The sequence below is a fragment of the Uloborus diversus genome, chromosome 7, assembly GCF_026930045.1.
Source record: "Uloborus diversus isolate 005 chromosome 7, Udiv.v.3.1, whole genome shotgun sequence".
In the NCBI taxonomy this organism is placed as follows: domain Eukaryota; kingdom Metazoa; phylum Arthropoda; class Arachnida; order Araneae; family Uloboridae; genus Uloborus; species Uloborus diversus.
In genome coordinates, this window is record NC_072737.1 from 62,122,303 (window position 1) to 62,141,981 (window position 19,679).

The following is a 19,679-nucleotide window of genomic DNA, read 5'->3' on the forward strand; positions in this document are numbered from 1 at the left end:
TTAATCATTATTTATTCTTTTTTATCCCAAAAAACGTAATTTTTCCTTAGCAATTGTCAAGCAGTGTACTAGACCTTAGTACTAGCAATATAAATAATCGTTAGGATAATATTCAATCAGAATTAGGGGGTGTCGGAGGGCTACCTTCTTGCATTATTTTGCAATTTGAAGACATAAAAACGCAGTTTTAAACTATATTTTAAGTTTGGGAGGAAGGGGAGAAGAGTTCCAGGGGATAGCATGTCCCGATAATTTTTCCAAATTTAAGTTCCCAACACAATCGTACGTTATATTTAATTATGTTCAGAAGAGGGGTCCAGGGGCTCTCCCTCGGGAATTTCAAGACTGTTATTTGAAAAACAGTTTTAGACGATCTATGATGATGTTAAGGGAGGAAGAGACTTGAGGTCATCATTCTAATTTTTCAAAATGCAAACTTGAAGCACGCATTCTCAATTGTGAATTATTTCTGATTGTGACACGTAAAGGGGGGTCCGGGGGCTCTCCCCGGAGAAAAATGTGAAAATTGTAGATCGAAAAATGCAGTTTAAGGTAATGTATGGTGATATTAAGGAGATGAGAGATACGCCCTCCGCCATCGAAATTTTTTGAAATTTTGAAGTCTTAAAAACGCGATTGTAGACTTTTTTGTTAAAATTTAGTGCACCGCCAGTTTCTTGAAATCAAAGCTCCGGAAACGAGAGAGAGGGGGGGGGGGGGAGGGAGGGAGGGGGAGAGAGAGAGAGAGACTCTCGAAAAAAATTTCAATCCGTAGAAACCGCAGTTTTAGAAGATTTTTGTTAACGTTAATGGGTGGAGAGATTCGGAGTCCTCCCCTGGCAAATTTTCAAAATTGAAATTCAATTAAAGTAATCGTAGATGATTTATTGATACTGTTAGAGGGGTAGAATGTTTTGGAGATCTCTCCCCTGAAAATTTTTCTAAATTGAAGCAACAATGATATTTTTGAGGATCTCCGGTAATATTTGGAGGACGACAGTTTTGGAGCATTTCAGGGAGTTTTTTTTAAATTAAAGTCCAAAAGACGAAATTTATTTGACCTTAAATGAGGATGAATGATTAGTTGAGAGGGCATTTCTTGGAGGTTACGTTGGGAGCAATCTCATGGTTTTTCGAAATTGCAGTCCTAAATACTCAGGTGTAGGCCAGCTTTAATGACGTTAAGCTAAAGGATGGGGTTTGAGAACAATTTTCCCGGGATTTTTTCAAAACCTAAATTTTAAAAACTCACTTCCAGGTCAGCTTTGGGGACGTAAAAAGAAGGGTTTGGATTTCCCCACTCTTCCTTTCAGTTTGGCTACGTCCCTCCTATCTTCATTGTCAATTTCAATTACCGATAAACATATTGTGGTAATATTTTCTTCCAATTTTCCTTTACCAAACACGATTATTTGCTTGGATTTTCCATAGTAAAACTTTCAATTCCCCCCCCCCCTAATATTTTTGCTTTCTTGCAATACAAGCGTTTGCGGCCTTGGAAAAAGGATTACATTTTGAACGGATAACACTTTAAACGGATGTGGTAATTTTCTGCGATACTTTAGGTCTCTATTCCACTTCATTTTATTTTAAATATGCCACCTGCATCTCTTGATTAAGCTGTGATTTAATTACGATTTTTACATTCAAAAATTTAGAACTTTTGGTGTGAGTATTCATTACAATACATTGAATCTCTCTTTGCATTTAACTGTTTAATTATTTTTTTCCTCTCTATTTCGCATTTATTTTGGCGACCCATAATTTTTCTCCACTTAGTAATGATTTTCAGGACAATATTTTTCATCAAAGAAAAAAAAAACATATAGGAATGTTTCGGCGAACCCTATCCTATGGGCTGTTCTAATGAAGCTGTCCTATTTATTTATGTTTTTTTTTTCTTTTTAAACTGAAGAACCATAAAGCATAATTTTGTATAACCAGGGCCGTCGAGAGACAAGCGTGCACCATGTTAGTTTTGTCGCCTTTCCCCCCTGGGTCATTCCATGCGAAATGAGCAAATCAGCTGGGGCTGACATGTCACAGATTTCAATGAAAATTTTTATTTAGGTAAACCATGCATATCTATGAGGAAATGCAAAGTATGGAAGTTTAAAAATTGTTTGTTGCTTTGTTATTGACATTAGAAGTTGATGCTTACGCTAAGCCTAAATTTTCAGAGTTCATTGCTGCCAGTTTGTGACTCAATAACTCCATAAGTTTTAAACGTACACTTAAAAAATAAATATTTCCGCATTCTATAAACAAATCTCTATTGGGAAAGAGGAAAGTAAAATTTATTCGGATCTTTTTTTGAATCTGAGATATTAACAAATATTGAAATTTTGCCAATTTACTTCAGATTTCAAATCACTATTCTAGCTCTTTTAATGAAAATATAAGAGTAAAAATGATTCAGATTGAAAAACTATCTATAACTAACTATCTGCTCTAATTTCGTTATTGTTTATAAATTTCTTGATGACGAAATCGTACTTTAAAAAATCAAAAATTTCATTTTTTCCTCTATTTCAGATGTTTTTTTGAAGATGAGGGAATGCTCTAAATTTACTCAAGTTTTTTTATGTAATATATTGAAGTGTCTTTTAGATGCTATTAAATTTTAATCATTGGTATCAGCGTATTTTTGTTACTAGAGTAATTTGAATTTAGGCAAAATTTCATTAGTTAGTTCTTTTTATTTTAAGTTTAGCAAAACTAACCATTTCTTTCGTGTTTCATTTTCTCAAAAGCACGTTTATGAAGTATTTGCTAAAATGTAAATTTTTTTAAAATCAAAATAAATGTTAGATATACTTGCTTTTGCATCATTGAGTCGTTTAAATAGTGTTTTGAATTCTCGTAATTTCGCATAAGAGTCAATCCATACAGGTTTCATACAGTATAAACTATTCATTCATGTTGAATAGTTCTAAGTTATAAAATTAAAATAATTACTTTGAAAATTACAATATGTTTTTTCAGTATAATGTATTATATAGGGCACAATATACGTAATTTAAGAAGGTGCAATGAAGTTTTCACTTTTTATTTCTGTTTTAGTGTGTGAATTGACTAGCAAAATTGCTCAATTTCAAAGACCTGTATCTTTTTTACAAACCAAATACAAAAAACAATATGTATAACATGCATAGTACTTAAATGGAATGTTCAATTGACCACGAAATTTTATTTTTAATTTCATCCCCTTTTGGTTTACAGGGGTCTAAAACTGTCATTTTTGTCATTTTTCCGATTTTTGAGGGGGCTGTAATCTATAAAGGGTGCACAAACACACAGCAACAGTTACATATTCTTTTTAGCATGGTTCCAGTGATTAGTTTTTGCCGTATTTCATTTTGTGTTTCCGACCCCTATGCCAGTTATCTCCCTTTGAAATGAGTAAAATTTTTACATTAGACCCTGAACTTTAACCTGTTGCCGTTATTTTAATTATTAACTTACAGCTACGTAACTCAGCATGTAAAACTATCATTTTATGCACTTTAACATCAAAACGTTAAATTAGCTGTCATAAATGTAATTCAAATAGATTTTGGCCAAAATGCAAAGATCTAAAATTACCATTTTTGACTACGACAAATCACTTTTGATTACCTCTAAAAAATCAAAGGTCCAGTTGAGAGAAAAAATAAAAGTGGTTTTAAATATTTTTCATATCCAGCTTTTAGGGATATGAATTTCAAAAAAATTAAAGATGGTTGAGCGCACAAATCCATCGAACCTGTATGGATTGACCCATAAAACACAAAGAAAATGCTATTTTTCTGAATTTTATTTTACGTTTGGAAATCAAAAACCAATTTCGAGTTTCTTCAAGCAAACAGTAGAAACACTGCTCTATATTCTTTTAAAATTTTGAAGTTGTCTGAATTTTCCCTCATTGGAATTTTTGTGTGTATGTGAAGGGGAAAATCACCATTTTACAAAATGGCACTTAGTTTAAAACTGATTTTGAAGACAAAGAAGTTAAAATACAACTTCAAAAGTAAGGTATTTCTTTTATGATACTTTAGCACATTATTGGGTATTAATTTCATCAAAGCTAATGCATTCCTTAAAGATTAAGATTAAAAAATAAAATGCTTAATTATGAGAAAATTGAAATACTTTCAGTTTTTGAAACTCGGTTAAAAGTTAACTATAATAACTTTGAAAATTTTACTGACATCAGATTAATTACCCTACTCCATAGATTGCAACAACATATAACTTTTAGGTTTTCATTAAATAGTTAATAAAATACATGCCTTCAAAAATGCAACATTTAGCATTTATGAGAATGCTGTTCAATTTGACCAATTTTCAATCGCATGTAACTATTCAAATAAAAAATTTTAAGCAAAAATATTTTAGATATTTTTATATAGGCATAAAAGGAACCTGTATACCAAATTTCATAATAATCTGTTACCATGCGGTCACCACTTTTTTGCGAATTTTGTTTATTTCGTATGGAATGACCCCCCTCCCCAGGCCCGTGTCCAGGATTTCATAAAGGGAAACCTTTTCCCTTTGTAACTTACGTTGTCAAAGGAAAACTAACTACGCGTGTTGAATAGTTCATTTTAGTTCGATAACTAGGTTTTTTTTTTTTTTTTTAAATACGTTTTGAGTTTTTTTTTTTTTTTTTTTAATGAAATCTTATTTGTACAGTTGAACATTTTGTAAAAGCCCCTAAGTTTTTTGTGTGTGTGGGGGGGGGGGGGTGGTACGTCATTATCTAATATTCTTTTAAATAATTTTCCCCTGCATTCTTACAGCATTCCCGGACTCTCCAACCATTCCATTTTTTCAAGCACTTAGATGCGAAGGTGCTTGGGAATCCTACAATTGAGGAAAATATTAATTGTTAAAGTTGGGAAAGATTAAAGAGGGTGAATACTGTATCAGAGTTTAACTCTAAAATTAATTAAAACTTAAAATACGTTTTGGAAAATCGTTTAATGATTCATTGATTTTTTTTTTTCAATGGGAGGGGTTTAACCCCTAAAACCCTCCCCTTGGACACGGCTCTGCCCCTCCCATAATGCTAATTTTACTCTATGCACAATACTTTAATTTGAGCCGAGCCCATAGTTTCCGACTAGCCAGACATACCCACTTTGCGGCCTAGTGAAGAGTGTACTGTACTGAATACTTTTTTTTTTTTTGGTTAAAAAAAATGTTTGAAGCGTACATTTCCGCGACTCTTAATAAAAGAGAATCATGGATGTTCCCAAATTGTATTTTAAAATTACATTTTCTATTCAAATTTTACAGAAAAATTACTTTTTGTTACTATTATTTTAATTGTTCATTTATAATTACCATTTTTATTTTTTAAAACAGTGAAGAGTTTCCCTTTCTCTTCTTTCGTTTTCATCGCTAAAATGAAATTGGCGGCCCCACTTCTGAAAAACTGGGGGGTGTAGCCCCCCCCCCGTCTTGCCGACGGCCCTAAAGAGAACGTGAAAAAAGTATTATTAATGCATCTATTTCTTGTTCAGTAAGTTTGGATATTTTTTCTTTCCAAAATTCAAGAATTTCATGTTCTAAAGAAAAAAATGTTCTGGAAAAAAAAATCCCCCCCAAAAATTTTGATGGCGCAACTTGCGCCATAATCCCCCCTTGTGGGCACCCCTGCACAGTTGTCTGTAAGCTTACAGAAAAATAGCTTGACATGTTACACATTAGAAAAAATTAAACTTTTATCTGACTTTCTTAGAAGGTTTCATATTTTTAAGTGCAAGTTAACGTATCTACTTCAAGTTAGCCATTCGATGGTTTAAAATATCTAAATATATTAAATGATCAAGTAATAATTTATTTCTATGCGTTCTAAAAATCGAAAGTAGAAAAAAAAAACTATTTGATTACATTACTTGAAATTTCGTTACAACAGAATTTTTTAAAAAATCATGCTAGAAACTTGTCGTAATTTTATTCGCATGCTCCCTAGTGGTTTGGCCAAATCACTAGGGATCATGTCAAAAGGTTTGGCATGTACAGTTTTTAATTTCCAATCAAATCTAATTTTTTTTTTTTTTTTTTTTTTTTTTGCGGGCACTGTATATATGTTGTTTTTATTTTATGTATTGTACTGCAATATATTTTCAAAAATATTTTAACGTCTCAACATGCATTTAAATATTAAAAGAAAAAAAAAGTTTACAAAAGCAAGTTATGATTCCGCAAATTTATTTCATTTTCTGAATATTGTCTCTCAGATGTCTGGGAAAATTCTTTTATGTTTCCTTTTAAGAGTTTCGAAGCTTCAGTTCTCTCAATAACTCATGAAGTGACCCGTCACAAACATTCACAGAAGAAGCGAAACCAGCACTACACCTTGTGTGATGGATTGAGACAACTACGAGAAAAATGATGTCCATTTATAGTTTTCGAGCACTTCATTGTTTGTCCTGTTTTCTTCCTTTGTGTCGTGAAAGATTTTCTCCAGTTGTTAATGATGTAAATAGCCCATCCAAAACAAAATCTTCGAAAAATATGGTTAGTTCTTTCTTCAGTCTCTTTTAAGCGTAATTAACAATTTATGATTAAATGAAAACATGGATAATATGAGCTACTAACATTTGACACCCTCACACCTTCCAATTGTTTGGTTGTTTGATTTTAAATGCAAAGATAAATCTGAGCAAGTGGGAACTTGATGAACTTTATTTAAATGCATTAAATTATGCATTATTACCAATTTTTATTAACATTTACAATGTTGAATGTTAGAAAAAAAAAGTTCTATTAATTTAATTATATATATATATATATATATATATATATATATATATACAGGATGTTCCGTTTTAACTTGCAAGACCTTTATTTTCGCAACCGTTAGTCCTAGATGTATACTTCCAATTGCAAAAATGTTCAAAATCAGATGCAGAGTTAAGATATTGATAGTTTGAAGCAAAAATAAAAACGAATCAAAAAATACAAATTTCCACTTTTTATTTGGACCCTAGGTCCCTCTAACTAATAGTTAGAGAAATAATCTCCATTGAAAACTATTACTGAAGCAAAAAATTTGATATTTGTGCGACCAAATTTGAAGGAGATATTCCAGTTTAAAGTTTTGAGGGGCCATGCAGAAGATGAGATTGGAACTTATCGTCCTTTCGGAAGGATGTCAGGTCGTCCAAGTAAGAAAAACCAAGTATTTATATTTTTCATTGCTATTAAAAAACAAATGCAAATGTTATGCCGTAATACGCAAAAACACACTGCATAACCTCGAACAATTTGAAAAACACACTCTATGCACACGTATAATTTTAAACATCTGTTAACCACTATATCCAACCCCCCTCCGAAAGTTGTTATTGACGGCGAGTGAAAAGTGGTGTAAGTCACAAAATGCTGGGTTTCATATCTCGTCGGATATTGATCGTACTAATTTCAAAATGTTTGTGTTGTAGTTTTTCATCAATGGAGATTATTTCCCTAAACATAAGTTAGGGGATCTTGGGACCCTATAAAAAGTTACATTTTGTATTTTTTGACTTATTTTAGTTTTTACTTCAAACTTCCAATATCTTAACTCTGCATCTGATTTTGAACATTTTTGCAATTGGAGGTATACATCTAGGTCTAACGGTTGCAAAAATAAAGGTCTTGCAGGTTAAAACGGAACACCCTGTATATATAAAATTAGACAATACAGCGCACAGCAGCTTTACTAAAATGTAATAAAACATAATATGAAAACAAGAAAGCTGTTTTTCGTACTGAATATAATGTGTTAAAGTGCAGGAAAAATTGCCCGGCTAGTTATTCGGAAAAATGGATAGTTTATCAAGTCAGTTCCAGTATCCATACTACTCGTTCAACGAAAACTTGATTGGAAAGAAATTATGCTCGTTTGTTTAAATGGTCATCATTCTGACCGAATTAATGCCAAAAAAAGATCTTGAGATAATGGAATTTTTGAGGTCTTGAATTCAAATTATGTCTTTCGCTGTCACGAAGTACGATAGGACTCTACTCGTTGGGTTTCTTTTATATACTACTAACTCTCGTCGCAACCATAACTTAAATTCAAGACGTCAAAATTCAAACGAATGCTAGGGGCTAAATGCTGGATGTTGTGTGCTGTACATTGCTTTCAACTGGATTGTGTCGATAAAGTCGTTTATGAATAATTTGATTTTGAGGCACATTGAAGCCACCCCCTAAGGGAAGGGTCATGCTGGTGGAGGTCCGTGAACTGGAGGACAAGGTCGTTACCACCGAGGAGGAGGAGCATGCTCGCGGAGGTCAGCGCACTAGAGGAGTTTGCATGATAAGCATATAAAAATAAAATTAAAAGACGTCCACTACTGTCAAGTGAAAACAATAAGCAATCTTGATTGATCGAAAAGCTCGGGGTATATTTCGACATTTGTTAATACAGACATGACACAGTTGGAAGGGAAATAAAACGTAACAATGCCATCAGAAATGCGTGATAAAATATCAGAGAAAATTTTATCATGAACTGATGCAACGATTGACAGTAACTAATTGATAGATATGAATCATGTTTTGTTTTTTTTTCTAATCTTCATTCACAACTTCTAGACTTGATAGTAAATTCCAACCTGAAGTGTTATTATAATTCACAAGTTCATTTAATACTGTGATTTTAATATCTATACGTCCAGGGGTGTTTCCATAGGGTATATACTCCATATACGCCGTATACTCTCAAACTTTTTTCAGACGCATAGTGTATTACCTCAAGCTTCAAAAATTTTCATATTATGACATGTATTATGTATATGATCGCACACACATATTCTGCGTAATGGATTACTCAGAATATACCCTCAGAAACATTGATGGGAACATCACTGCATATGTATATATCCTATGTCACGTGCTTTATGTTCAATTCTAAGAAATAATCACATTCAGTTTTTCGGGTTCAAGTTTTATACTCTTTTTGGTAAAATAGTTCACTATCTTATAACTTTTTCCAGGCCTTACCAATTATGGCAATCAACAGAAATAGCAACTACAATAACAAAAACACTGTAGATAAAGCTAGAAAACACTATCATAAAAGTGTACAGTGTAAATAGGCTGCACTTGAATAACTAATTCATGAGTATTTATTAATGAGATTTACTATTGTTTAAGTGCAATATATAATTCATTGCACTGGCTTCTTAACTTTTTCTGGCTTCGTATTTAATCATCCGAATAATATATCCTTTGTATAAAAAAAGTACTTTGAAAAAAACTAAATCTTAATCTTTTAAATATTGCATTGTAGCATTTATTTGCAACTAAATTAGCTTCCCCACTTTTAAACCCCAATGTAAGTCCGAAACGTTGCGTTTGGCGGTGAGACGAAATCGATCGGCAATTTAAATTAGTTCCTCCGCATTAATCTTTTACGTTGAAGTGATGCTTGCCTTTATGTCCCATTTATTATTCAAGAGTACTACTTGAAACACATTTCGACATCTCCATATTATCTTAATTTCGATTTTCTAATCATTTATCTTGCATGATATGGCTCAAGTGGGAGCTATTTTATCTCTTTGTAGGCTTGTTGAAAATATTATGTTTATATATATTTGTGTATCAATGACTTCATTAAAAATGGAAAACAAATAATGAGAATACTTGAAGTGAAGTACTATCCATAAATATGAACTGCAATGTGCACATTTTCAGCTTTAGTGTATGTTTTTTAAATGTAGCAATGTTCGGTTACGCAAGTTAATATGTTTTCGTTTACATACACTCATTCAGGGTATTTTTGAGTCATGACACTTAACTTAGTATATTTAACTTCTTAAAAAGTCTTAAAAAATTCCAGCACTGCAGTTTCTCGAACACTTTAGGAACTAAGGTTTCTAGTTATTATTTTCCAAAGTTAACAATTTTAAAAATTTAAATGAAAAACGCCGCAATAATAACAGCTAATTGCTAATTTCATAGCTTTGAAGTTACTGCTTGGAAGCTATTTTTGAAATCATGCAAATTGTCTTCTGAGAGCGCCATAGCTCCCACGTTATTTTATCAAACTTCACAAGTAAGGCATCATTTTAAAGATTTATTTCGTCATATTTGGCGAAAAATAAAGAGGCAATACACCGATTTTTATTATGTTTCTTATGACGTATTGCTTCAATACATAGCATCTCAAAAGGGGGACCTCTTGACTCAGAGTGCCGTGCTGATAAGGCGACGATCGTAAATTCGAATCCCCCGGGAAAAAAAAGAAAAAGTATCCTTTTAATGAATTATTTTCTTCAGCGGAATACTGATCACCCCTTCCATACTAGAACACATAATCTAGTTTCATAGCAGGAACATGAGCTACAGTTCTGTTGTCGTTAAAATAAGAAAACAAGACAGTTTTACGAGTGCAAGTCGCAGTATAATTTTTTACAAACATATGAGTAAAAGAGAGACACTGATTTTGTTTTACTTCGCTGATTTGTTACGTATTGCTTAAGGGTATTGCTAAACGAGGTGGAGGCCGTCGAAAAGAAATAAGATGAAGGGAGTGAAGCCTTTCATTCTTGAAGGAAAGACCCCAAGTCACATGATAGATTTTAAAGAAAAGCATTGGAAGAAATCAGGTTTCCTTCTTTAGTTTCACGCAGAACGTGTCAACCATTCATCGTTGTTGAGTCACGTGACTTGAGCTCTTTTCCCAAGCTTTTGCTGTGCCAATGGTTGAACTAGTTCCCTCCATTTACTAATTCCTGCTCTAAGGTGGAGTCACATTAGCTCAGTTGGTAAGAGTCCTGCAAATAACGCCAATTTCAGAAGATCACCCCTTCCATGGACTTGAAAATGTAGCTTAGTTTTCCTCGTCTGTATTGTGATAAAAATTTGTATGAATATACAATCTTAGCTCAATAAGGGCATAATTATAAGCTACAGACGGGTGATTCTTCAAAAACCTGACATTTCCCAATGACAAATATTTTGAAAATCTGAAAAAGTTGCAATTACTCTTTGTTAGGAACTTATTAAGGGTAAAATGGAGGGTTCTCATTTTAACTATGCTACACCCCTCAAACTTTCACACACCAGGAGAGTAACAAGCAGTAAGTTTCATCGAAGGTTATAAAAAATTAATTATAATAGAGAAATAACTGTAACTTAAACCAAAAAAGTAAGTTTTTGCATGACAAAACACAATCTATGTAAAACCTCTCTTAACGGACACTCCCATATAACGAACATTTCTTTAAGTCCCGGACCCTTTACATACGTTTTTTCCATTTTATTCACTCTGAATATCTTACGCTCCGATTAAGGGATAGTTATTTCAATAAGCGCCAATTTCCCATTTTTGGAACCGCCAATTAAGATTTGTTTCTTCGTCATTTTGAATTTTTTTTATATGAATGATGGAGAACCAAACTTTATTATTATTATTTTTAAAAAATATTGGAATGTAAATTCTTTTATAATTTTAAAAGACATCCGACAAAAGCTTTTGTCGGATGTCTTTTCATCCATAAGCTCATTACTTTTTGCATTTGAAATGAGTTATTGTGTTAATAAGAATGGAATAATATACAAATATGTATTTCCAACTATGAAAAAAAAAAAAAGAAAAACAAACCTAGGTCAAACAATCCTTGCGTTATGCTCCTGGGACATAATACTGTTAGGATGTTGGAGAATAAACCAGATGTGTGTGTTGTTTACATTGAAATCAAAAGAAAACCTTTTTTTTTAGCATTGTAAATCGCTGTATCATCTATACATATAGTAAAATAAGATGTTTGTGTGTGTGTGTGTGTGTGTGTGGCGCGCTTCCCGGGAAAACGGTAACGCCTAGAAAGATGAAATTTGGTATACAGGTGCAGTTTTTGCCGAAGATGTGCACCTCGGGCTTCGATTTTTGATATTTTAATTAGAAAAAAAGTTATTTAATGTTTTGTGTGTTTTTTTGCCCTTTTTAGTACTTTTTACCTCACAGACTGCGAACCAATCGCACCACACAAATATTTTTCGGACTATAGTGTAGAAAATTTAATTTTAAATATGATGAATGAAAAAATTTTGAAGATAGAGCAATTTTTGTATTTTTTATGAATTTTTGAAAAAACCTTTAATTTTCATTTTTTCCTGGTTTTTATTTTTTTCTAATATCATCCTGCGAGAAGTATCAAAGCCTCATTTCTAAAATTTAAGTTGGTAATAGTAAAAACATTTCGCCCTCTTCAAAAAAAAAATTTCTTAAAAATACGCAATTGTTTTTTTTAAATAATTTTTTTAATGTTGAACACATCATGTCTTTTCACGTATCGGTCGAAAAAAGCGTTCTTCAATCTTTTATACTTGTGACGTCACTACTTGGATTTCGATTCAATATTTACGATGGAATCTTAATCGCAAGCAATGTTAATATTTTTTTAAATTATATATCTTACTTCTACATTTTATGACGTGATGACCACGTGTTTTTCCGGCAGCGCTTGCTTTTTTTCTTTCCTTTTTTTTGTTTTATTTAGGGATTGCCTTTATTTCTTTTTCCATCCCCCCCCCCAAGCTGGACCTTTTGCTGTGTCTACATTACGTTGCATTTCATAGTTGTACGAATTTAATTTAATAAAAACAGCAAGATTTTTTTTATCTTTGTCAAACCCTATTTTTTGCACACTACGGGGAATTTGAGCTTTTTTTTTTTTTTTTTTTGCTCTACTTAAATAAAAAAAGCGGTTTTTGAGTGATCTTTGTTTCTATTAGAAAGTGGGCGGGGAGGTTACAATAAATAGATATGAATAAGAAAATTTAAAGATAGATCGTAAAGGTAGATAGCCGCCGAAGGCGGCATTTTGGCGTAAAAATGTGAATGGCACAAAAAAAAAAAAAAAAAAAGAGATAGAGATGGATTGACTAACATTGCTGCCAAACTTATTTAAACAGCCGTCGAAGACGGCAAACTTGGAGTAAAAAGGTAAATGACAAGTTAGCCAAACAGCCGCCGTAGGTGGCTGCTTGCACAGAAAGGCGAATGGCGTAAGAAGGTGAACCAGCTGGTCGCCGCAGGCGGCTAGTATATATTATTTCTCAAAGTTGTTTTTGTAGGTACACCATAACGTCCTTAATAATTAAATCAAACGTACAAAGTAAGACATAATTTTAAAGTTTTTTCAATGCTATTATTGACAAAGAAACACACAAGTGACGCTTTTACTGTTATTAGAAAAAATACTTTAAAATCCGAGTTTTGGAATTTCTTCTGTGTGACGCAGATGCTTCGCACAAGTCTAAATTTTAAAAATATTGCAAAAAACTAAAAAAAAACAAAATAATTACATAAATAGCGAAAAATTAAAAATTGGAAAGTTGGGTGATGAGTTCGGGAAAATGTCGGACGATCTGTTTGTCGGTAAGTCACCTCCTCCCCCCCAAGCATTTTTGAGTGTATATTCCGTTTCAAATAAATGTTCTTCTGTTACAAAGATCTCGGCGAGGAGACCTTACTCCTACATTTTATTTCTTTTGATTTGAACAAGTTTTATTCAATTTTGAACAGTTCAATAAAACTTTTCATTAGCGCCTACGGAGAAATTCAAGGCAAAAATAAATCCTGGAATTGCCGGCGAATTTGCTTCGAACAAACTTTGTAGGAAAAAAAATTGATGAAGAACACGTATAGAAAGTATCTTTTAGATTTGAACAATTTTTCGTTAAATTTTGAATAGTTCCCTTACCTTAGCGCCTGCGGGGAAACAGAAAGTCAATATAGATTCCGAACTTAAAAGCGGATTTACTTCAAACAAATTTGTTGGAAATAGCTCTTTACAATACTCCCGACTCCGAGACTTTTTGGTTGTCACTTGATTCCGACTCCTGTGCCCGAAAATTAGTCGGACTCCGACTCTCTGACTTCGTAGCTTAGGCAAACATTTATACATGGAGGAAAACTGACTGACTCCGACTATTGTAAATTTGACTCTGACTCCGACTTCTTTTGTCCCAAAATAAGTCCTACTCCGACTCCGCAAACATTGGCATAGTTGCGGACTTTAAGGGAAAATGATCGATTCCAATTCCGAGTGTTTGAATCAAAAACCTATGGCTCCTAAAAATAACAAACCTCCAAATCCACAAAACCTCCCTCATGGCTGCGAAACAAAACTAGACTTATTTAGGATGATTTATTCTTACAATAAGTCTTTATGAAAATTATCGTCAAAGATAAATGATAGAGATTATCCTTAATGAATATTTTAAAATAATAGGAGTGATATAGGCAGTAATTATAAATAAAATTCATTTATCCAGAGACGCAACTGAGGGCTTGCAAAAACATTCGCAGAACATGTGTTTTGTTTTGTTAATAGTTTAGATATTCATGTTAAGTTTGGGATAAAGGTTTGGGCTTTGATTTTGGTCTTTAAAAAGGTTTGTGTGTCTGAATTAGTTAAAAGTCCAAATAAAAAGTAATTAATAGATCTACCGAGACAATGATTTAAAAAATATTTTAAGAAAAAATAAATAAATAAAAAATAAAAAAAAACTAAACGCATTGCCGCCTTATTTGAGTTTCAACACTGCACTCTACCCAAATGAAAAGAAAGTCATTTTAGGAAAGGATATTGTATCCTTATTTTAGATCTAATACACGATCACTTTTAAGGGTTATTGAAGTTTTCAATCAAAAAAAGTATGATAGATAATATTGCCTATTTCCTCCCTGACAAAATTAATCCTTTTTTAAATGATACATTAAGAATACAAATTGATTCAATCAACTCCTGATAAGCTGTTAAAATGGAAGGATAAAGTTTTATTAAGAAATTTACTCAAACTATAGCTCAAATTATTGATTGGTTCCACCATTGTAATGATGCTTCATTAAATACCACTTCAATTGGTCAAGCTTTAAACTAAACTTAATGTGAAAGATAAAATCAATTTTGTTGTCATGTTTCTTCCGTTATTTTCTATTTTTTTTACCTTTCATAGTAGTGTAGTCCTAAACAAAAATGTCGTGTTTAGGATTTTGAAAATTTATAGGTTTTTGCTTCTACAAATCATTTCAGTTATAAAATCCTAGACTTTAAACCTTATAACTCATCATCGACTGATGTTTTAATTTGGTCAGCTCAATAATGTTCCAGATTTTATTTTATGTTTAAGAAAAATAAAAATTGTATCGTCGGTTGTATGCAATCATCGTTTTTACTTAGGTTTGGTTCACTCACGAACTCAGGTTACAACTGGTTCTATTTTCGGAATTTTAGTATTCAATTCACCCGCAAAGCCCTATAAAAAAACCTATTTTTATGTTTTTTGGCTTAATACCTTTTTTATTTCCTTTTACAAAAAAGGAAGTATTGTATTCGCGAAAAAAATTCACTCAAAATTCGACCTTAATTTCCATTTTGCTCACCCCCGAATGAATGTTGAGGTTTTTTTTTTTTTCAACTCGACCACACGTGGATAAGTGCCTAAAAATGTGTAGACACTCGAAATATCCATTTTGACCAACCTCGAGGTAATTACAACGATTTTTCTCGTAACGTCCGTATGTACGAATGTATGTATGTATGTGCTTATATGCGGTATGCTTATGAGCATATCTGCTTCTGTATGTCGCATAACTCAAGAACGGTACGTCCTAGAAAGTTGAAACTTGGTACATAGACTCCTAGTGGGGTCTAGTTGGGCACCTCCTTTTTTAGTTTCATTCGAATGTTCCAAAGGGGGTCTTTTACACCTTTTTGGAGGGAAATCATTGTTAATTTCAATGAAAACTCCAGTGTGTTATAATTTCGCAAACACTTGGCGATATGTCGCGAACATTTTGGTCGCCAAATTTTGTCGCCAACTTGGTGATAAACTTGGCGACATTTTTTTTTTTTCAAATCTGGTTTTATTTGGTCATTATTGGCAATATTTAGAGAGTTGACCATTGAATCATATTAAAATGTCCAATATTGGGAAAATTCAACTGTATAAACGTTTTTTTGCTTCGGTTCGCAACAAACTTGGGGTAAAAATATTTAAAGTGTTTCTTTGCTTAATCCAAGGCACTACTATCATTAAATTGACGTAAAATTAAGTCATGTGATGTACACATCAGCTCGTTTTAAATAATATTGATATCTTGAACTTACTCTAATTCATATACTACACTTTTCCAAACAATATTGCAGAATGCTTGTATTTGTGTTGAATCATAATTACTAGTATTTTAATGCGTTTAAACATTACTATCCATGATCTGCAAATTTTGCATTCATAATAATGCTATCGTAGTAGCCCTACTTAATGCTGATAGGCTGAGTTTAATCACATTCAAAATTACGTACATTTGCTTATTTAGTGCACTGTATTGATCAAGTAGGCTTGCTTTGAAATTATGGATGTGAATTTCCCTATAGCTTAATTTGGATGAAGAGAAGGGGACTCAACCATAATTTCTGGATAATGAATTCATCTTTATGAATTCGATACATGTGCTGGAAAGCGAAATATGTATTTTTTGATTTTCAATTTTATTGCTTTGGAAAAATAAACTGATCTTAAAGAAATAATATTGAGCTATGATTACGTTGATTTTTGTGGTAACTTTCTTATTCGTAAGATGCAACATCTACGAACTAGTAGATGCGTAGATGTAGTTCAAAGTAGTATTTTGTTGTAACATTTTTGATGCTACACAAATGCATTTCGTTCAGCCCTAAATACATATATTCATTTTTTATTATATTATTTAACTCATATACTTTACTAATGATGTTAATATGGAATGAATCCTTAAATACCATTGGTTAATACCGAGGAATAGCAAATATACATCCGTATATAGAAATTTAAAAAAAAAAATCTAGTGCCTAGATACGTATAAAATAATCAAAATTGTTTAATATTTACTCATTCTTGTGCGACAAATCCCGAAGAATATTGTTGTTACCTTGTACCTCAGCTGAAAAATACAAAATGTATTTTTTTTTCCTATTGAAGTTTTGTACAAAAATAGTTATTTCTAAAATGTAATTCTTATATATTTTTTTAAAAAATAATCCTAGATTCATCATTTAATTATTAACTTATTCTGATTAACAGATTCGTACTAAAATACGCTACATTCAACTAAATTGTATTCGAGAACTAAATATTGTTTCTAGGTGAATTACTACATAAAAATATGTTCTTTACGCTGAATCATCTCCAATAAAAATTTAGTACGCTGTTTTGGACCTACATCACGTATAAGAAACAATTTGGATTGCTACCGAACAAATAACAATTCTAAAACTACGTGATTTCAAGAAATGTAGTTTCCTTTTTTTATACATTCTGCACCAAAAACAGGTTGGAGTTTTAGTTGATACTATTAAAAGCCTATATTGATAGTTTCGAGTTTTTTGCAATGTACATTAATAAGTTACATACAACAGTTTGTATGCATAGAAAATTAACTAAAAAGTAGTAAAAACATCGAGGAAAAGTTTATTAATTATTTAACTTTTTAAGTTTAATATTACTTTAACTAATATAATTTATCCATATAATAAATTCAATGTAAAAAAGTAAAGATTTTTTAACTTAGTTACATCAATATTTGAAATATATGTTCGCAATTCCAATATTTAATTACATTGAAGTACTTAGGAAATTAAATGTTTTGCATATTTGTTAATAGGCTATTTATAAATTTAGTGATCTGTAAAAAACGAAGATAAGTTTGAAGTATACAATTGAATAATAAAAATGCAATTTTTTTTAATTAAACGCCATTATGCGTTATTATTAAATGGCATTTAGTAAACAAACTATATAAGTGTGTATAAGTGGTATTAACTGAAAACAGTAAATGTATTTTGTAAAAACTCATTCAGAATATTTGCTTCGTTGCGTAAGAAATCTTTAAGAGGTAACGAAAGTTTCTTTCTTTTTTTTTTTAATTGCACCAGACTTTAGAAATTTATTCTCTTACTTTCGACCGATACTTACTTTGAAATATTTTGAGAACAATGTAAACTAATCAAATGTTCATAAATAATTCCAAATATATATATATATATATTAGGGTGGTCCTTATTTTCGAAGTTATAGATATTTTACACGACGCCCCCTCAATTTGTTCCATTATGCAAATAAATGATCCATGCAAAAATTTAAGTCAATTCATGAATATTAACACGTGCCCCAAGGGCCCCCTTTTTTGAGTTTTGAAGAAAAAATTGCGGATTTTCTCATTTTTATGTAAAAATATTCCTATGTTTCATATTTAAAGTAATTTTGAACCTCAATAGGTGTTGCTACTTCGAGACCAACCATTCTTTCACTTTCATTCTGTAAAATATTTCATATTACATAGGGTACGTGTACACCAATGACCTTGGGACAGGCATACCGCTATTCGCGCTCGTTTCAATTCAAGCGGCAGGGGAACATTTCTCTCCACCAAGATGGACACAAGGGATTCTAAAGGCCATTAATGAAAGGCCTAGGTCATTAATGAATGATTTTTGACAACAACAAATTGCCTCCTCCAGTCTTTGGGGGTGTTGATTTATAAAATTTTTTGTGTATGTAATAGGTGTGGCAAATAGGGTCACTAGATTTCCATGCTATAAATATAAGTAATGACAATTATATTTTAATTCGCTTTTCTTCAGTTATATACTTAAATGTTTATGCATTCTTATAATTTAAATTTTGAAAAATCCTTGATTACCCTATCATAAAAACATACTCGATTTTCCTTATCTAAAATATAAATTTAAAGGAGTTCCAGATCGAAATAAGGTAAAAATTTATACTTTAAATTGTCTTCTTTTTCAGTACAGAGTCCTTTATTATCATCAAATTCTTCTTGCAATTCACAAGATTTAGAAAACCGAAAGGAATATCTATCCTAATCTCTTGAAACTTTTTTCTATATCTGGTCTAACACAACGAAAAAAAGCTTGACAACTACTGATATCTACCCGCATTTCATCAATGTTAGACAAGTGCCATATTAGCGACAAAGATGCTGTTCAATGTATTAACAGCCTATGTAGATGCAGTAAATTTAAATCCAAATGACCTTATGATGAATCGTACATCCCTTAAGAGAGTAAGAGAAAGTCTTCGAGAGTTAAAATCAGATTTCTTGAATTTTGATTTAGATTTCTTAGTTATTTATTGGGATACAAAGCTACATCCAGATGTAACTGGTAAAAAAACGACGCAAGGCTTACCGTGATAGCTTCAGGTCCCAATGTTGGACAGCTACTCAGAATTCCTGAGAAATTTCTTCAGTTGTATATGATCTCTTAGATGATTGTTCTTTATTGCTAACTGTTCAAGCTGTAGTGTTTTATACAGCGGCTTACAATACCGGCCGTATAAATTGTGCAGGTTAATTTTTAGAGCAAAAGCTGAACGGTGATATATTACATTTAGATTGCCATCATCATGCACTTGAAATCGTACTGCAGAGTGTCTTAAAAGAAGTTCTTGCCTTTCTTAGTTCTAGACTCGATATTCCATTATTTAAGCGCTTCAAAATTCAAAAATTACACATACTACTTAAATTATAAAAGCAGAATTTGATGACATATTATTGTTCATAGAAAGCGGAATTAAGGAATATTACAGAGAATTCTCATAACGTGCAATAATATTTCTTGGTGAAGTCCTCCCTCCTACAGGGATATGTTTTCGGCAACCTGTAGCTTATCCCTGACCCAGAG